This window comes from Botryllus schlosseri, chromosome 1, assembly GCF_051294905.1.
Source record: "Botryllus schlosseri isolate E-star chromosome 1, Bs_hap1, whole genome shotgun sequence".
In the NCBI taxonomy this organism is placed as follows: domain Eukaryota; kingdom Metazoa; phylum Chordata; class Ascidiacea; order Stolidobranchia; family Styelidae; genus Botryllus; species Botryllus schlosseri.
In genome coordinates this window covers 40,159,528-40,180,682 of record NC_137236.1, presented here as the reverse complement: position 1 = coordinate 40,180,682, position 21,155 = coordinate 40,159,528, and the positions used below count along the sequence as shown (strand labels likewise).

Genomic DNA, 21,155 nt, shown 5'->3' with positions numbered 1-21,155 from the left:
GTGTAAACTTGAGGAATAGTGACAGAAGAGGTTTCATCGATACTTGAAACTTTTATTCCAGTGACCCTGCTTGAGTTAATAACTGCACCAGATTTATACAATGTGGACATCTGTAACTTGGTATTTACAGATTTCAGTCCTAAAGTTTCCTTTAGATCATCAATGATGAAAGTCCGATTACTTTGACCATCTAGTGCACAATAACATTTGACCTTCTTGGAAGGATTGGCAGCAGTACTCACATAAACCGGGACTATCATAGTATTCTGCTTACCTCCCTCCTGTCCTTCCTGGGAGCACACTTGCGTACATTTCGAGTCCACCTCATCAGGTTCCACATGCAGAGATGTCAAATGCCTCCTTTTGCATATCCTGCAAATTATTCTTGCTGTACAGTACTTGGCCATGTGGTCTTGCGATGAGCCACAACCAAAACATAGTCCTCGTTTCATGATAAATTCCCGTTTGTCGATATGGGATAGCTTTCCAAAGCCTTCACAATCATCAATGTGATGTGGTTCTTCACAAAAATAACACTTTGTCCTTGTAACACTCGTGTCGTCCTGACATTCTGTCGAGAACGATGTGACCTTAAATTTTCCCTTGTAAGAGTCTCTATTGCTCACTACTTCAGGAGTGCCAATTTTTCCTTTGTCATTTGGTGAATCCAGATCATCCAATTCTGGAATATTCATCTTTTCGGCACAGACATCGATAAATCCTGCCACTTCTTTCAATGGTGGATATGACGCCTCACCATATTTACTTCGCCATTTGTAAACTTCATCCCGCCATTTACCTCTCAGAAATTGCGGTAGTTTTCCAATGATTTTATTACTTTCAATAGCATAGTTCAAAACACCAAGAGCAGGTATTTTCTGCTCAGCTGCTGCGATTTGATCCAAAAAATCTGCAAATTTTCTCAGACCAATCCCATCTTTGACATTGATTTTTGGCCAAGAAGATAGTCGATTCAAAAATGCATTCCCAACTACATTGTCGTTGCCGTATCTATTTTTCAATCTCTTACGTGCCTTTTCATAGGCATCTCTACTCTGCAAGAGCAGTAAACCTTTTATCATTTCCTTAGGCTCACCAGATAGATGTGACTCTAGATAGTTCAAGAGCTCATGCACATTGCATGTCTTCGACTGAATCAATGCATCAAACGAAGTTTCCCAGGCTAAATATTCAAGAATATTGCCATCAAAAACACCAACCTTAATTTCTGGTAGACCACACGATCGCGCCAACATAGCATTCGAAACAGCCAATTCCTTCAAAACCTGATCCAGATTTGCATTAACATGATATATCCCATGAGCACCATCGTTATTAGGTGCTCTATCCATTACATTTTCGGTGTTATCCAGTACACTACTCGGTGTCGACTTCCGCCCTCTATCAATTAGCCTTTGCAAGTCTCGTTGATTCTGAGCAGACAGGTCCTTCATCTTCTGCTCGTTGTCCCGTTTCATTTGTTCAACCAGCAGAGCAGTCTCTCTTTCGGGAGAGTTCGAATCTTCTAGTACAGCGAACCTATTCCGTCTTGGAGTGGGCTCAGAGAACTTCGCCTTCACTTCGCCGTTGTATTCGTCCAAATGATCCTTTGCGTTGTTGCCAGTCTCTTCTACATGATCTTGTATATCCTTGAATGAACGAGAAATTTCTTCCAATTCCTCTGGCCTTAGACGAGGCTCAAGATCCATCCAAAAATCTTGTAGTAGAGCAAACTTCTTTTGCATATCTAAATATGCTTCTGAAACATATTCCCGAACGTCCCGTGACTCTAGCAGGTCATTCAAACATTTGCACTGTCGCAATACCTCTTTGACACGGAAGTCAAACTCTTGTTTCATGTTTTCAATAAATGCGGAGGTTCCTCTAGTTCTCCTGTCCGATATCACGGTGTGGCCATGCTTGTAATCCTCGGCCATAATTCTATTAGGATCCGAATCTACGTTATCTTCACCCACCAAAGTAGAATTCCTTGAATTAACACCATTTCGGCCACCGCGAGAAGCCTTTCCAGACTTCTTCCTATTTCTTCCAGGAGTCATTATTAAAACCAGAGTACATGAACTTACTGTTTTCTTGAACAGAAGTGTGTCCTTTTCTCCAATATCAGTATGAATGAAGCAAGTCCTATTACCGGCACCAATCCACAGAATATGGAATTGTCCTTTCCTTATGTACCGATAGCCGTCCTGTGTTACTGTTCCGCTTCCTGGCCGTTCAGTGTATTTACTCCACGACCGGACCTTTAGCTGTATCTACTGTTGCGGTCGCTGAACTGCCTATGTGATTCTGTGTAAGCTGTCTTCCCTTGAACTTACAGCGCCGCAAAGTCCTATAAGTTTCCCGATGCAAATATACGCGATCTTGAAGTACGGTAGAAAAGTATATTGCTTGAAGTTCCAATTGATCGAATTTCCTTATATCCAAATTATAATACGACACAGTAGTAGCGCGAATAAGATATTGTCCAAACAAGATCGGTAGATACAGTGAGGGAACGTCCGGTGGGCCAATTACTATTGACAAACTGTACCCTATCACAGCTATATCCAGAATATTCCCTTAGACCAGACCAGGAAGTATCGTCAAGCATACGCCATCTAGCGAGTACAAGTATGGCTCCTAAATTATTGAACCCCCCAAGATTAACATGAAATGGCCCACAGTAACACCTATTGCAGATGCGATTCTTCAATCCAGTGGAACTATCGGCTTGTTGAAGACGCGATAAATCAGGCCAGAGACGATAGCCGAGCGCGCGGCAATCAATGACCTAATTTAACGATCTTCTCAGCAGGAGATCGCGTCACATTACATTGTGCAATGTGTACAGACACATCTCGCTAATTGGCAACACGCTTCTCGTTAATCGGCCGCGCCAACACTGAATACGACTTATTGAAGCTTACTAAAACGTGTAAAATGCATTAGCAACGATTCTTTTTTATCCGGTTAACCGGCAGAAAAATATCCGGATATCAGATAGTGAAAATACCTGCGGTTAACCGCATAGCGCGACCAAAAATTTCAGGATATAACATATTTTGTGGACTGTTAATCTGCACTGAATACTCCTTAAGGATGTGCCCTAATACTACACCATCTACTGCGAAGCCATTTTTCTTTATCGTCCCCCATATTGTGCCCCTGATCTCAGCCCCCTCATATAAACCCCTGGGCGTTTCCGCTTGAGGGACGCTGGAGACAAGGTTAGGAACCACTGCTCTGCACTGCTGCTATACAATTGAATATTATATTCATAGTGAAATGAACCCGAATATTTTCGGCTGACACTCGTCTGGGGTAATCGTCAGCAACTAGTAGAGAATGGTAAAAACATTAAATATCAACAATCGTGTCACAACCAGAACCTATCTCAGACTTATACCGCGGTATAAATCGAGTACAACTTTTTAATTCAAATTTGACATCCACTTAGGATCTCAGGAAGACATTAGTGGGAAGCGGGTCGACAAATTCTCTGGTCCAACTCTGCTTCTGGTTTTAAAAGCTCTGGTCCTACTCCTTGACAGAATTCAAGAAATGACCGTGATCCGGCCCGAAAAACTCCGATAATATTTTTAACTACTCACAGGATGGTATTGAATATTGATTGAAACAATGCAAACAGGACATTAAAAACTCGAAGATCAAACCCAGCCCTTATCTGAAGTTATTTTGCCAAACTTAGCATTGGTTTATTTCTATGAAGGTTTCACTTTAACTATTCATTCGAGGGCGGAAGAGTTTGAGGCCGTCGTATTATTGGTAAAAAGTACTGATCCGGCTCCGATCCGACTTCGGCCGTATCAGAAAAGGTACTGATCCTGCTTCAAACCGGCTTCGGCCAAAAATGAGAAAATCTGGAATCCACGCTGCTGTCAGGCATAATGAAATCTATTATGTCTGGATGGTGAATAGTTGGAGATTGAATTTGTAACCCCGCAAAATGACCACCAGCTCAAAGCCCACAAAGCTGCAGCAAACTTATGAGGCTTTGTTGACACGGAAAAGTACAGTGGTTAAATGCGCAGCAGCTATGAAGGTTGCAAGCGTATTTGGTTCAAATTATCGTTGTGAATCAGCCTTTGAGGACATGAACTTCATCAAAAACAAACACTGAACACGCCTCACTAATGGATATGTGGAACACTCACTAGGAGCTGCAGTGTCCAGTTATACATACCCGAGTACAGCGCACTAGTTGATAGCCTGCAATACCAGGTCTCCCACTGACTGATATAAGAACAGATGGCATGATGTCTAGTCTAAGGTGTGATGTGATTTATTTTAAAATTTGAGCTGACAGTTGCATAATTGATATAAACATAGTGCGAAGTAATTCGTGATTTCTAAAAAAGTCTTGGTGGCAAGCTATTTGAAATGAGATGTTGTGATTTATAAGAATCTCTTAGAAGTCTTACCACAATGTGTTTCCTGCCCAGTGCTATCAATTTAAAAACAGATATTAAGGCAACGGGTAAACGACGGGAGTATAAATGGTAGCCCGTCGACTCCATCAGTACCCAAAAGTAGCCCGTGGTTGCCCAAAGGTTGGTGAACTAAACCCATGAACTAAACTATATGGAAAGAGGGATTTCTTGTGACTTCAAATGTTACTCATACGTTCCTTTATTTGGGATCTGGATTACGTATGCGAGGTACGCAGGCCGTGTAATCGTGATATATTAAGGAATAGGCTTCAAAGTAAACGAATTTCCTGTTCAGTTGATACAGCCTATTGCATAGGTCATTCAAAAAGCAACTTCTATGTTTTGAATTCCAAGCAACCTTTCGCGGGCCGCACAGAATAGCTTCGCGGGCCGCACTGTGCGCAGGTCTGCAGTAGTCTATGGAAAGTAAGCTGAGCAGAAAAATCCGAGCTTACTCAAGTATTTATCATAGGATCGCGCAGTATAAACTGGAAAAAATTCTAGTCACACATTATTTCAAGTTATTATCTGCTGAGTGCAGTTGCTACACATCAATTTAATTCGAGGGTGTTCCGCTTCTTTTAAATTTCTGATTCGTCCGACTGCTATCCACAAACAGTGTTCAATTCTGTTAAGCACACTGCCTTGCCCATGATATGTACATGTACATTGTACACTGTACAAGGCAATCCTAGATACAAAGCAGTAAATTTAACTCTTATCTCAACACTGCAATAACGCTTTATGGCATAATTTATGACTGGAGCAACGGTTTTTTTTATCAGAATCACGCCAATATCCCGTGACTCGTTTCAACTTGACGCTAGTAAACAGAAACATTCGTCAATTTTATAGTATATAAAGATAGTTAAATAAATCCAAAATATTTACGGATGGCACATGCCAGTGGTAATCATCAGCAACTAGTAGTCCTTTTGGTTCTTGAGTTGTACGACCGAAATCAATTCACCTTTTCCACCAAATGGCACGGGGCGTCTGGTTCATTGGTTACCCGTGAAATGTAGGTCTGAATACAAGCTTCTTCTGTACGTCTTCAAATGCATGGAGGGAAGTGCACCAGCGTATCTTCGTGAGCTAGTGACAATCTTTAATACTCGTCAGCCCTCGCCATTTACCAGACCACGACCTGGCATATCTTGATCTCGCCCTCCGACACTTGCCACTTTATATTAGCTTCTTTTACTTCAATTCAGTGTGTATGCCTCCTCTTTACATCGCCTACCGCCTAGGCCCAGGTCGGTGTCTGATCTTAAGACTGCTCCCAGTCGTTTCGGCATCTTCCTATAATTCACTGTATTGCAGTCTTGTGATGTTTTGAAGTGATGAAAATTTTATGAATAAACTCGAACTTGAAAACTTGAATAATCCCGGAAGAGCGCTACGTTTTCAGTCGCAAAAACTCTTGTCAGTTCCAAGAGTCAGAATATCGACCTACGGCGAGAGAGCCTTTCCTTTCTCGGCCGCCGCATTCAGTGGAACAATCTTCCATTTTCTATCAGACTGTGACTCGCTATATGCTTCCAAACGCAAAATCAAGACCGTTTTATTCACACGAGCGTTCGAACTACAATATAGTGTTCATTTCGCCCTACAACTATGCACTCCGTATTTTATACATATCGTTTACTTTTATATTTTATTGCCTTTTATGTTAAGCTACGCGCCATCCTGCCATGCCAGGCTGTTAGTGATCATTTCCCGAAAACGCGAGGTATGTTAATCGGCCTTGAATGAGGTCTCTTACAGAAATTTTTTGGTCGATCATATGGGAAGACATATCGAATAATTACACTGGTCAACAAAATGAAAAACAATTTTTTAGGCAGAACATCTGAGAGCCGTTTCTGGGGTTTCTGAGGTTGCTGATTACAAATATCACGTTAGTTTTGTCAGATTGACTCACTGTCAGAAGATATTTATACCCCTAAAAAAGCCCAAAATTACTTTATTTACCCTTAAATATTTCACTTGGTAGGACGAAAATCGTAGTTTTTTCTAATTTTATACAGCGCATAAATGGCTAATTGACCATGAAGAACACCCATGTCATTCTTAGTCATTCTATCAATATTATCATGGCATGATGCGAAATATTTGTTTGTCAAAAAAGCAGTTTGTCAAGCCTACAAATTTTACTTTTGTACAACGGAAATTAATATTCTCCTGTATCAATTGGTCATTCTACCAAGATTAAAGAGGAGTATAAAACTATGAAATTTGTCCTTGAAAGGCTTAACTACAATACTCATATGTGTCTCTTTCTTTAGACTGGTAAATGGATAATTTTCCACTGAGTCAACAAAGTGGGTAACTCTATCAAACGAGAAGCTTAAATCTGGTACCTGGTATATTCGAATACCGATGGAAGATTCCAATTTCACATTAGGAATAGTTCACAGCATATAATTTCTCCTAAGATGTAGTAAATAAAACTTTTTAGATGATCACAAAGCACCCAACTACAAACAGTCATCTTGATATATTTCCCGATCATCTTGTTCATTAGCAAGGGTAGAGGTTCTACCAAGACATCAGAACAACAAAATAAAGATACCAGGGAAGATGAGACGAGTCATTGAACATATTATGTCAGACCATTCCCGGAACCTTTCGAGAAACTGCACTAAATAGCTTACAGGCGAAAATCGTACAAAAATCAATTTCGATTTAAAATATATCAATAATATTGTATTCCAACTGATTATTTCAAATTTACAATAGGTGGTTGTACGACGTAAAACTGATTGAATTAATGCCACGTTATTTGAGTATCTAGTTAAATAGCCTACTTATATACATGACTAGAGTTTATTTATGTACATGATATCCATGAAAGTCTGTAACTATGATAAATATATTACCCCTAAATATAGTGCTGTTGCTGTATTTTGATTTAAAATAGTCTTCTGTGTGTAAAAATAACAAGTAGATTGAATTTCTAAACTTGATAGTACGATTAAGCCGATTTTATATCAAGTCATTACCGCGAAAATGGGAGATTTTGGTCAAAATAGCCCCATGGGTTATCTCCACAATAAGAGCCAATTTGAAAAAAACTAAGGTCATATTCGGAATCAGTGCCTTTCAGAACCCCCCAAAACCACTCTTACTTTGTCTGCCTAAAAATATGTGTGGACCAGTGTTATCAATACTTGGTCGTTCTCGTATATCCTCATCATAGTAGGGAATGTTTACTAGATATTAAATACCAGTTGCTGAACTACCGACATAAAAGTCTGCATATGAAGTACTCAACGATCATATTGAGATACTGTCGATTGGGTTTACAACCTGAAATTAAGTCGCATTTGACGAGCGTATGTTAAGTTAATCGATTTCAGGGTGACAGTACTTATCAGCAAACACAGCTACAGTCTAGTGAAGGCGCATAATAGTCAATGAGAAGATGAGTAGCGACTGGTTGGTTATCGGATTTCCTTCATTTAATAACCTTGTGGTTATTATCGTTTAAGAGAGGGTATACGAGCAGTATTTCGTGAAATGCACGTCCATGTCGTAATGCTTATAGAATATTTTCACTTACAACTCCATACACTAGCGTTCTGCAATTGGGCAGGTATTGTACATGTGCATGATCACTAGAGTTTGACGAGGTTGAACAACCGGAGATGGGGAGCCTTTTAAATAAACGCTATCAAGTTGAAAACGCCGAGACGGCTCAGTCTCCGTGTAGGATGTCTATAGTCGACTCATCTTAATTACAACTAGTTAGCAGTGGTGTCTTAACCTGGGGTTAATTACCCTCAAATAGGTAATTTACCAATTTTCGGGGGTAATTCAAATTGACATTTCCTATGAATTATTATAACGCTGCAATGAAATATTTTCAAACGTAAATATGAATGTAGGCCAACATATATTTTGCGGGCTTGTAGGCTACATATCTTTTGTTTCACTTAACACACCATGCCTGCTGTGATATCATAGTAATCAGAACCAATAGTGATCATGAATAACAGGGTCAAATGTAGTTTAGTATAGTGCGAGAAGTCCAATTTATTTTGCTGTAGTGTGGATCATATATTCTTACGCTTTAGAAGACAACAAGGGGCGTCAAAGTTCAGCTTTACACTTATGAGACAGTAACAATATCGTAAAAATATAGTTTTTAGTATTGAAAAGTGCAGTGGTATAGTCTGGCCACACAATTGTGTCTTACATCATCAGAAGGCCTTCCAAGAAACGAAGGGACGATATTGGAACCTTTTGGGTTCACCGTCAAAATGACTTACAAATCTTCGTCATAGTGGCATTGAACTTCTTGATTGAATTTCCTTCAACTTATTGCTGTGAAATAGGATTTCTGCGATGGTATCCATCAAAACGAAATATCAATATTATATTTACGATTCACAGTTGCATGCGATGATTTCTATTATCCTCATTCCCTTTCCTATATGTGACCACTGGATAACACAAAAACAGCATCAGCCTTCCCATTGACTTGATATTTTGAACGGGCATTTCAGTGTACATTATGACGTCACTTTGTGTTGTTTTACAATTAATTGAGTGCCAGCTTTAACTTGTTATTTTTTGAAAAGAGGTAATCGCATCCTGTCATTTTCTTCTTAGGGGTCACATTGTGATAAGAGTTAGGAACCACTGAGTTAGGGTGAAACATCGGGTTAGGCTTAGAGTCGGCTTAGCTAAATGGTGCTCAAACAAAAAGTTCGGTTTTACTGCGTGCAACTACCTTTAACACCACAATATCGATCGTCCCTACGTGCAGTTTTTGAACAGGCAATCGTCACCTTCTCATTGTGTTATAGCGGGAAACTAAAATACTAAATAGCTTAGTGACCAAATAAATATCATATCTTGATATAATATACTTACCAAAATCATACGCGACCGGTCAGTCTCGAATAGTATTGGTGATGAGGTAGGCTCAAATATGTACCTTCTATGCGACTACAAAGAAAAGAACACTTCCTCATTCATAATATGTACACGCTGATCGTTGGCAAACAGCAATAAATTTCACTCTCTAGTAAATGATGCTGTACCACTCTTTACATAATTGATGACTGAATCAACAGATTTATTCGAAATTACTAGAACATCCAGTGGTTCGTAATAACTTTGTGGCAGTAAAAAGTCTCGCTAGTTTTTTTGACTCACGAATAAAGTTACCTTCCTAAATGTGGCGGTTTGAGGTAAACAGATATGTGTGTACGATACCTATCGAGAGGAAGTCGGAATTAGACTTTTATAACTATACGGACCAGTAAGCGAACACTTTAACTCAACCCTGAGTATTTTAGAGACTTTAACTTACCAAAATCCTCGGCTGTTCCATAGTCGTATGCATATTTTACTCACTTCTACTGAAATTCTTTACATTGTTTGGTAGCATTTACTTTGGCTCCCCGAGTTGTGCGCGTCAACTTTACCGCCGAAATTAGTCTTGCCATTCGCACTTTACCGTATGAAATTCAAATGTATATCCGAATGCCCATTGTTAACCACAATCTGCTTGGTATTAGCTAGGATCGTATTGTACATTGTACAGTAGGGTTGTTCAAAAATGAATGCATAAAACCAAAACAAAACCAGCCGAATGCGATGCCTCGGCAGAGACAATTTACGGTTTTAATTTTATTCAAAAAAAAAATTGTCTTCAAATTTTACTGTCAACCCCATGAAATATTTGGCTGCAAAAGAGAAAGATGTATAACTAAAAATCATTTTTGCTAACTTCCAACCGGTACAAGCGATATTACTGCAGTTGAAAGTTTTGGATTCCCAAACATAGCATCGATGGTGGGAAATGCCGGGATTATGGAAGAGAACTAAAACACCTTCGCTTCTACGGGCAGGAATTGCGTCAAATTTCTTTTGCGTCGTTTTGTATGCAACTTAACAATTACATTGCATTAATAGTCAAGTTTAAAAAAAAAACTTTATGAATTCAACATTTTCATTTGGCTCTGACGCGGCGTCGGCTGGTTGAAATTGAGCCGAATTTGTTGTGCATCTTTTTTGGCCATATTACTATTTAGTAATTTAGTAGGTAAATCCGCGGAGTCCGGAAAAAAGGTTATTTTTGTAAAGCCCAATCGAGCAGCCACAGGTGATATATTTCCAGGTGTCGCATGTACCATGTAAATGAATGGAAGTCGTCAAAGATACGGTATAAATATACGTCTTCTTGAACTACACAAACTTTCTCGAATATTCTTTTATATACAAAAACGGCATTACGACTTTGACGTCACCGTGATACAGCCAGACATGGGGTGATTACTTCATGAATGTAATCGATTGCGATTACGATTACTTATAAATACCGCGATTACGATTACGAATACAGTAAAATCACCAAGTAGTCGATTACTCATGATTACATTTATTTTGCGAGTTTGAACTTATCTTTTGAAGACAATTATAACGATTGCGATGAAAAAGTCTCGTGAGCGAAGATCTTTTTACCCGAGATGTCATTTGTTGTCTATATCATAAGTGCTCATTGCATGATTTATAGAAACAGGCGTTTCGAGGCAGGTTGATAGCCTACTACTCCGCGACACATCAAGACATGCAACCAAATGAAGACCTTAGACGAAACGTTGTGTATTTGTCGATTGTCCATAGACGCGCTGGATGAACGCGATGAATAGTCCTGTCTTCTCAATCCGAGCCCCACGATACAAATGCCACCAGGGACACCCACTGAGAAAAATAAGGCGCGTCGTGCAGAAATCACCATTTCTGGGTGGGTCTCACGAAATTTTTTCGTTTATTTTTCTTATAGTCTGCTACGTCTGAGCGACATCAATATATTTTGACTACATATAGTACGAATTAACATCATACAAAAGTAATAACAACAACGGGCCCGCTTGAAGATGTTATAGTTATAAATTGCGTGCCCCTAATTTTCGCACCCGGCGCGACTTGACATCAGATATGCAGCGAACCCATATCGTAATGTAATCGATTGCGATTACGATTACTTGGAAATGCTGTAATCGTCGTAATCGATTACGATTACTAATCGCGACTACCCCATGTCTGGCATACAGCTAGTGATGGGGTTTTAAAATTCAATCATTTTGATTGCTGAGATTACCGTGTATCCCGAAGATTCAGATTCATCTTTAAATGAACATGATGACGGTTCGCCAAGATCTTGGTGTAAAACGCTACCAAATATCCGATCCGCGCGGCGACTACTACTACGTATCACTACTACGTATGTGATCCGCACAGTTCGTAAGTTTTTTTGCTTGCCTTCTATATCCAATCCTGAAATGACTCCGAAACATACAAATAATTTACGAGAGGATAGCCATAGGTATAATGTCTTATTCTTTTACCCACTTTTTATTGTGAAATTGAGATACCAACTGTCAAATTCGACGATAATTTGAACCTATTAGTCTGTAAATGGTGGCACCTGTCACGAAATGGCGTTGGTCAATTGCTTACAAGATAAACAAATCCCGAATTAATTGTTTCGTGGTCGAACACCAAATGTAGCGTTCCAGTTTGAAAACACAGCATTTGTTTGCACTCTACTCAGTATGACGAAGTAAAGGTCGATGTCCCCTTTATTAGACAATTACATTGTATTCGTTTGAATGGGGGATGTATATAGTGTAGCGGTATCAAGCTCGTGCCATCCATCAATTCAATTTTCAAATTTCACAATTTAGAGTTTCAACTCATCCAAATTAACGTCAATACCAATAAGATATTTTACGACTTATTAAATAAGGAGAATATGCCAACCTAGTAAGCGATATCATCACTCGCTATTATAACACCTTGCTTAAGACCAGAGTTACGGCTCTGTGAATGTTCCGCGACTGTTTGAAATGGAATAAAATCGGCTCAAATACTTTCAATTTTTAAAATTTGACACTCCATATTATGAACCACGTTCACTTGCCTTTAAAACACCTGAAAATCAAGATATAGTTAATATGTGTAAAACATGGGTATTATTGAACAAAGCGCCTTCGTAAGTCACGTTTCGTCATGATCAGTTATCAGACTTCCTTCAAGTATTAAAAATAGCGTTTGTCTTTTAGAACAATATTCAGTTAAAGAAATGAATTTTAAATATTGATATTTTAATACATTTTGCACTATTGCAATCAAAAGCGCATTTTGGCAAATAATTATTATCCACTTAAGCACGTTCATCAATTAACTTGTGAAATTATTGGAGTTTTACATGAATCAAGCCTGTTCTTGATATTCAAGTTTGATACGTACAATTTATGATGAAAGGGCGTGGTCCGGCTTAGTATTCAAGTTCATCCATCTAATTTAATGATATGAAAGCTGTTTCTGAACTGTTTTTCCTTAGATTTATTGCAACGAAATAAAAAGGCTTAATTTGCATCGTCCATTACAGACAACCAGATGAATGCAGACTGCTTAGTAACAGCTCTAGGTTCTAGGACAGTCCATCCGTCTTGACATAAGATATTATGTGGCCCACACCAAATACCATGCTGGAACAGAGCCAGAGATGATCATTGGTTACTTTCTAGTGATGCTTTTAAATGGTATCGAGGCTTTTTATTTGTGTATTGCAATATTAAACACCAGTTCTAAATACAAAAAGCTTTACATTTTTGGCGGTTTTTACATTTTACTATGAACTAGAGCAGTGATTCCTTACCTTTCTTATAACCTTACCCCCTAGAAGAAAATAACGGGTTGCAATTACCCCCTTTCAAAAAATGAGAATTACAGCTTGCACTCGACTAATTATAATACAGCACAAAGTGACGTAATAATATTCACTAAAATGCCAGTTAAAAATATCAAGTTAATGGGAAGGCTGATGCTGTTTTAGTGTTTTCCAGTAGTCACATCGTCGCAAAGGGGAGGATAATAGTTGGGATGTTGTGAGCCTCTAAAAGGTTCTGTGAGAACGCGAACGTGAACCTCATGACATCACGTAACATCATATTGGATTGCTAATTCCAACCCTACATTTCAGTGAAGTGATAGCCTATCGACGACTCGGGCCACAAAATGCGAAAATGCTGAAATAAATATTGATGTTTTAAACATCGCCAAATGTATCATCTGGGGCAATCAAGTGATATAATGATCCGATAAAATCAATATCTACCGTCGCGTTGCCAACAATTTCGACGATAACTTGCAAGGGAATATAAGCTTACGCCTTAACGGTCCAGGCCAGACGAACAATATATTCTGCGTCCGAGTATTGCTACGTTGATATTGAGCAGAGTGTAAAACGGGTTCCGATATTTGCTACTGATATTACCCCATCAACAAGTTATAAAGCAGTACCCTAGCCAATACCCCAATCGTACGGATTTGTTTTTTAGAAGAGAATGAACATATGAAATCACGATTGACCGCGTACGCCTGCTAGAATATTTACATCAGACAGCGATATCAATTTCATTGATTGGTTGAATCAACATGTTTTGCTGACCAGTTACATGTATAGTGTATTTCGCTCTTGATGTTGTGTGATAGTGGGACAAGCTCACACCAGAGAGTCACGAAACATACACAAACGAAAAACTGGGTATTTCGAGCAAACTTTTGCAACAAAGCTAGTAAAATTTTTGAGATTGTCAAGGTGCATGATCGTTTAGTGCTGATTTTTTATGCTGACAGTGTCATGCATAGAGTGGCCCTTAGTTAAAATGCAATAAAATTCTACCAAAGATGTTATAATGAAGTCTGAAGTCAAAATTGTAATATATGAAAAATGTTCGCAGTACAGAACCTACCAAGGTTTCTCTGTGAACGTGAACCTCTAAATTTTTGAGGTTCACACACAGAACGCGAACATTAACCTCGCGTTCACACCATCCCTAGATACTAGACAGTATATCATGTAATTGTCAATCACAAACTTATTTTGTTTTGATATATACCATTGCAGAAAATCCTATTTCACAACAATAAGTTGAAGGAAATGCAATCAGAAAGTTCAATGCCATTGTGACGAAGATTGGTTAGTCATTTTGAAGTCGAGCCCAAAAGGTTCCAATATCTTCCCCTCTTTTCTTCAAAGGCATTTTGATGATGCTAGTTCTAATTTTTCGGACTAGACTAGACCACAACACTTTTCAATACTAACAACTTTATTTTTACGATATTGTTACTGCAATATTTATAGGTGTGCAATATTTATAGGTGTAAAACTGAACTTATACGCCCCTCGTGGTCTTTCAATTCACCAGTATGCGTAACAATATATGATCCGCACTACTACTGGCAATTTGAATTACCCCTTTGGGGTAATCACCCCAGGTTTAGAACCACTTAACTAGAGTTTGTAGAAGTCATCGGCGTTGCTACTCAAGTAGCTGAAGTAATGCCTTATATTTTCTCAATTAACAGTAGAAGTAGTAATTTCTAAGACACATGAACACTACTTCAAGTAGAAGACGAAAAGAATAGGTCTGAAAATTACTAAAAGTCAGTAAATATCCAAGTATATTTGGTTGGAGGAAGTTGATTGCATTCTTTCAACAGATAATCGGAGGTGACTACATAAGAAATCGCAGGATGTATCTTCTCGGCTAACGCAAAATGCCGATTTTATGAATTGCTGAAGTTGTATCGAAGCCCGTAAATGCATGAGCGAATAACAAGTTGGAGAGATGTGGTACCGATGGATCACTGGGGGGAGGGGGGACCGAGAATACTTGATATATTCTCCATGGTAATACCGTGAATTTGTCTACAATTGCAGGCGGGCAGCATCTTTCCTCGCATACAAAAAATTTCGAAGTGCGCGAGTTTTGGGGTCTCTGAGATATGTTTACTGCTTTAGGGGGTATAAAATAAATTTCGATCGACGCATACATTTTTCTCTGTAACCTTCAACACGAACAAATCAGCAACCATTTTTAATTGGAACTAGGGCTTGTATCAACTTGCACTAACTGATCATGCAACAACTGAAACATGCCTAGTTAAGAAGATATCAGGATAGTCGCGATGCATAGCATGATGCACTAGCAAGCAAATGACATCAGTATCGTCGGAGTACACAGTTACAGGTGTTCCACCTACCGAATCAAAAGCAACTTGAACGGCTGTTGTATCTACATCACTAGGGAACAAATGAACTTTGAAACCATTCAACTCTAGTTGTTTTGATAAAGCCACCACAAACGTTTCTCGGATCTCGCATGGTTGTTCAAGGAATTACGGCATGATGTGTAGATGTACGTAATATGGCCATTTTATTTATTTTTCTGCAAAGCTTGCGACCAGCGTTTCACAATCCAGATTCAAAGCATGGGCAAGTATAGTGTCCAAATGATGGTTATATTAAAAAAAAAACGGTGTTTTAAAACATTTTGTTCAGAACATGTTTTAAACAGTGTTTCAAACAAAAGATTTATGAAAAATCGTGTTTTTTTAAGTTGTAAAATTATGCCATAATTGTGTAAATACTTCTCAAAAACATGGTGTATGAGCCCACAGACAATTAGGCCTACCACCCGATTTAGCCGACGTATATCGATATGGGATGGTTGGAATCCTGAAAATAGTCGGTTCAGCAGTCATAGTACAGATATTTCGTCAAAGGAGCTATATTTACCCTATATTTTCAATTGTCAATTTCAATCCATTGTGACGTCCATATTGAATATTCATGACGTCATGGCTTCAAAAAAAAAATTCTTAAATTAGGGCCTTGTTTTAAACATGTTTGTTTTTATTTGATTTTGGTTTTAAATGCAACCCCCCTAGTCCAAAGGGTTTGTGTTACTATCACTTACGCAGAAATAAGCTTCAACATGACACAGTGAATCACCAGTGCGATAGCCTTTTCTACACTTAACACAAATTGCTGTTTCTTTTTGACCATGCATTATTTAAAAAAAAACAAGCAAGGTAAATAAAACCGACCATATTAAGTAAACAATAACATAATGAAGTTATAATGAACAAGGACAACTCTACTGACCCCTCCCCCCCCCCCCCCCTTTACGTCTTGCTCATTCTTACTCCCTGAAAAGGTATATATTTCTGTTTTATTTATAACTTTCACATCTATGTCCTGCTTTTTTGTAGATAATTCGTAAATTCCTAGCCTTTTGTTCATATTTTTATGTTAACCTTTTCCCCTAATTTCAATTTTAACCCCTTGGCACGTTTTTGGTCATAACTCTTTCCCTAAGGTTAAAAAAATGTCATAACATACGATTGAAATGCTGATAAAATTATCTTTCCAACAAATATATAACAAGTCTTCTTAAGAAATTTTTCTAGGTTGACCGATTTTTAGACCACTACTATATATTGTAAATATAACCCTTTCGAAAAAGCTAATCAGAGTAGTGGCGTTATCTTACCACGTATTCTGTGTCAACGCGCCATACGAACAGCTTTATCATACAATATAACGCAACTACTCTGATTAGCTTTTTCGAAAAGGCATTCACCTGGTATTCATGGGTGATTTGTATACACCGGAATGATGTACAATATAACGCGCGATTCGTTATATATAGATTACCGCTCTCGAAACTGGTATACTTGTTTGCTTCACCGGAGGTTGTGTCGTTACATGAAGGTATTCAATTTATTTCGTTTTGGCGCTGTTCTGAGATGCTTCATTTGCGACGTCTCTGACGCACGATTTGTTCCGAATTTGCCATGTCTATATCAACGTGCCCGCATTTCTCTCAGCAACTAATTTTCGGATACATTTCACGTTACATTTCTTGCTAATACAGTATCATTACATGTATCAGTAGCCTACTCCATCATCGCTGTGGCACACGAAGGTATTTTGAAAATTTGGATGCTGGTCGAACGTTTCATTTTTCCTCTTTTCTCGGTACAGCAAAATAAATTCATTGTTCCCAATCTATTCTATACCCAAATGTTTCTACTTACGCTCATCAGAAGCAAATATTAATCGTTCTGGTGTGGCAACTTCGAGAGGACAGCAAGCTTATGAGGACAGGTAAACAGACACAGGAATAGCATTGCGAAACTCCTGATTATTAGCGAAATGAAATAATCGTTCGGCGAACAAAGTCAGTCACACAAACTTTTCCGCTACGAACAGATTTCACATGAGCTGAAATATTTTAAAACCGTACTAATTTGAGTACGAATTCGATGTTGTGCATTAGGAATTCCAGATGACTTGGCATAAGACGCTGCAAAGTTAAATTATAGCGACCCAATGTAGGCTACGCAGCGCGCAAGCCCACGGTATCTTGGAATGTCAACTGAAACAAACAAACCATATATCACTCGATGTCAAGCATATATTCTTATGGCTGAGCTCGATTTATGATTTAAAAGTTGGTGCGTAATTCTTGGCTATTCATGGCTAATTTGTCAACAACTGAACGAAATAGATTGCTTTGCCAATGACGATTAACAAGCGTTCGAAACTTATACTTAAATATAGAATTTAAAATTTGGAATGGTCCACTCGTTGATAGAATTTCGAATGGTTGACTCGTCGATGAGGTTTTGCAAAAAGAACTGAAATGAAGCGAAATCGTAAAGCCTTGCCTAGCTCAGTAATGAGGTCAGCATTATGTATCATATCGCAGTCCATACGAGATCAATGCTCGGTCGCTCTCCTCTGCTTTATTGGAGTGCGGAATGTTTGCTGATTGTAAAGAAATAACCGTCCGCCACCGATCGAAGAGGCGACCGATGAACTATTCGACTATCATATTACGATATTGTTGATTGCTAACCAATTATTGCAGAGCGTGTGTTTTGTTTCGCCTTTACAAATTATCAATATACAGCAGCGAATGCAATTGCTAGTTATCAGAAGATAGGTCACGGCCAGTCAGTTATCAGAGTCATTTCAGCAAGAAACCGTACAATTGTCAACTTTCAAGAAAGTAGCTCGGCGCAATATTTCACCAATGATTAGCAAATTATATATTGATGTCGTAATGCCTAGAACGAATATTTGTTGCGTGACAGCTACCGATCTTACATTTAATGACTGCGCATAATGCGCAGGCTCTGTACGTTAAATTGTCAGTATGAAGGAGTTGAATGACTTTGATATTAGGCCCAGAGTTCTAATCGCAGTTAGGGCGGTGATGCATATGGACTTTTTAGTTGTAATTCCAAACACGTCATGTCGAGCTGGTAGTGGCGATGGTGACGCTTATCGCTACACTTTTATATATAGGAACACGCATATTAATTATCAAAGACTGTAGGGAAATCCTGCTATCTACAAAAAAATTCCCGCCTCGCACTTTCTTACGTCTAAACCATTCATGTGAAAACTAAGTCATTGGTGTATGCATATTTACGTTGGTATATTGTTCCGATGCTATATTTCAATTCTAACCTCATTTCTGGTTTCCTTCAAATGCTACAGGTAAGCTGTGTAGTGTGTAGTGCGAAACGAGCCCATTCCGCTGTACTGGTACGCCATAGCCATGAGATGAAATCTTATTTGGTAGGAACTGAATATAATTCAATGTCCAAGTATCGGTAAAACCACGTTAATAGCCACTAATTTACAGACAATATCATAGGATTTATACTTTGATACTGTCGGGATAGTACACTGCCTTATCGGAATACTGAATAAGATTGCCACTACCGCTGACATTGAGGAGATTCCGCTATCTGAAATGTGTTAACAAACTCTACTGGAATGAGAAATTTATTTGAATACACAGAGAATTTGAAATACCGGGGAAGATCCTATAACTTATCTCCAATATGATATTCCGTTTGATTTTCAGTAATTGTTTTCCCATCCCTAATGATATCGAAGAAACTTCAAAGGCTGCGGGTTATTTGGATTTACAATTTGAATAATTTTAGGGATCTAAGAGGGGAACCGCATCGCCAGCACAAACGGTATTGCTCGGCGTAGCATTTAAATAATTCGTGAACATTTCATTCTGTAATGGAAGTTTGCACATGGCCGTTTTATGTTACGAACTCTGTATCGCCATGAATTCGACGTTACAAAGTTCGAAGTTGTCTCACAGTAAATATGTAACAATGTCAATTCGCCAACGTCCACGCAATGTTGCGAAAGCAACGGAAACAAACAAATCATATTGCTTGGTGACTTGCGCCAACATATATCTCGTTTAATGAGATCAATGTATGCGACATTGTATAATCAGTAGTAACTCGGTGCTGATTGGATCATATGCGAAGCTAGCCAAAGAAAAGGATTTTATACTCATGGGAAATATATATTTCCAATGGATATAAAACAAGTTACCATCTGAATCTAAAATCAAGTCGCAGTTGATATGGTTACTGGGAAATAACTACCTGAATCGTCATTTTGCAAAAATTACCGCGAATTTGTATGCTTGATTTACGAACACTTAAAAATGATTAGCGTGGCCTTCAAAACTCGTGGGCTAATTTGAACAAATATCATGCATATGGAAATGCAATGGAAATGGAAGAGACGTACTTTATTTTTGTCCTTGGTGTTTTGAGCGACAATGAGTGCAACTGTACTATTGTAAAATGATACTTGACTTGTCTACGAATATTCGCTGTTGAACAATTTGGGCCTTTGTGCTCAGCTGTTATACTGCAAAATTTACAAAGCAAACAACGGTACGTACCGTTCGATGACTTACACGAAATGAATTATGTTGAGTGAGTTTGTTTCATGATTTGATAGTCACGCCGTCTTCAATCGTGTACAGAGAGAGAGTCTTTATTTTCATCGAACTAAAATACATAACAAACGGCAGTGATGGTGGTACAGAAAATATGCGTGCACAGTAGGGTTAGTTCGGATATCAATAATTTTCACTATCCGGATAACGGATATATCCGGATATTTTGGAATTTATCTAACCGGTTAACCGGATAATAACTGCTAAAAGACAATCGATTTCATTAGGTCTGCATGTAAAACGGATCGCAAAATCATTACACAGTGTTATTGTAGAGTACCTACCTACGCGCGCAGTATGTGCGAATACGAGAAAAACCACGCAAATTTAATGTTCACTGCTTCTGCAATGCCCTCTCTATAAAGCACAGATGCATCAATTGTGGGATCCTGTAGCCGGGACCGGAATTTTGTAACAAAGAGTCCACGTTCATTGAATGCTTTTTCAGCTTCCACAGAAGTGGGCTGAATAGAAAGCAGCGCTTCGTAGAGAGTCAAAAGGTTGGCAGGTCGTACGCCGGAAACTTCAACGGCTTTACATCCTTTTGACCATCCTTATGTTTAGGTTTGGAGTACTAGAAAGACGACTAGCTGATACTGGAATTGATGCCGACATGATACCTCGCTCTAATTCACGTGATCAGGCACGCAGCCAGCCGAAAATGTAGGGGGATTGAAATGAAATCAGGGGGTTTCGATCTTTTTTTTTCGAATTAATCATCAACGGAAATCAATTACGCTTGCACGCACGCACATTTTTGCGAACATTCGATGTCATTCAGTTTCGCGGTGTCACTCTCAGAATCACTAATTAGAATACACTTAACGGCATATCGTCAACAAGCCATGGAGAGATAGGAGCCAATGCATGCTGGGTCCGAGATGGTTAGGCCAGCGATTATATCGTTCGTAGGCCTATTGCAGATGCGATTGTGTAGGTCAACGATAATATCGTGAGCACCAAGCCAATCAAGATGCGATTGTGCAGGCCAGCGGTGGAATAGTGTGTACACTGCACATGGCCTATTGCAGATGCGATTCTT

The 21,155-nt window shown here is 38.8% G+C and overlaps 1 protein-coding gene across 1 annotated transcript in view; it reads left to right on the top strand.

Annotated features, from left to right (window-relative positions):
* LOC145436443 (uncharacterized) overlaps positions 1-21,155 on the top strand; it is a 512,022-nt gene that overhangs the window by 390,795 nt on the left and 100,072 nt on the right. The window lies entirely within an intron of this gene.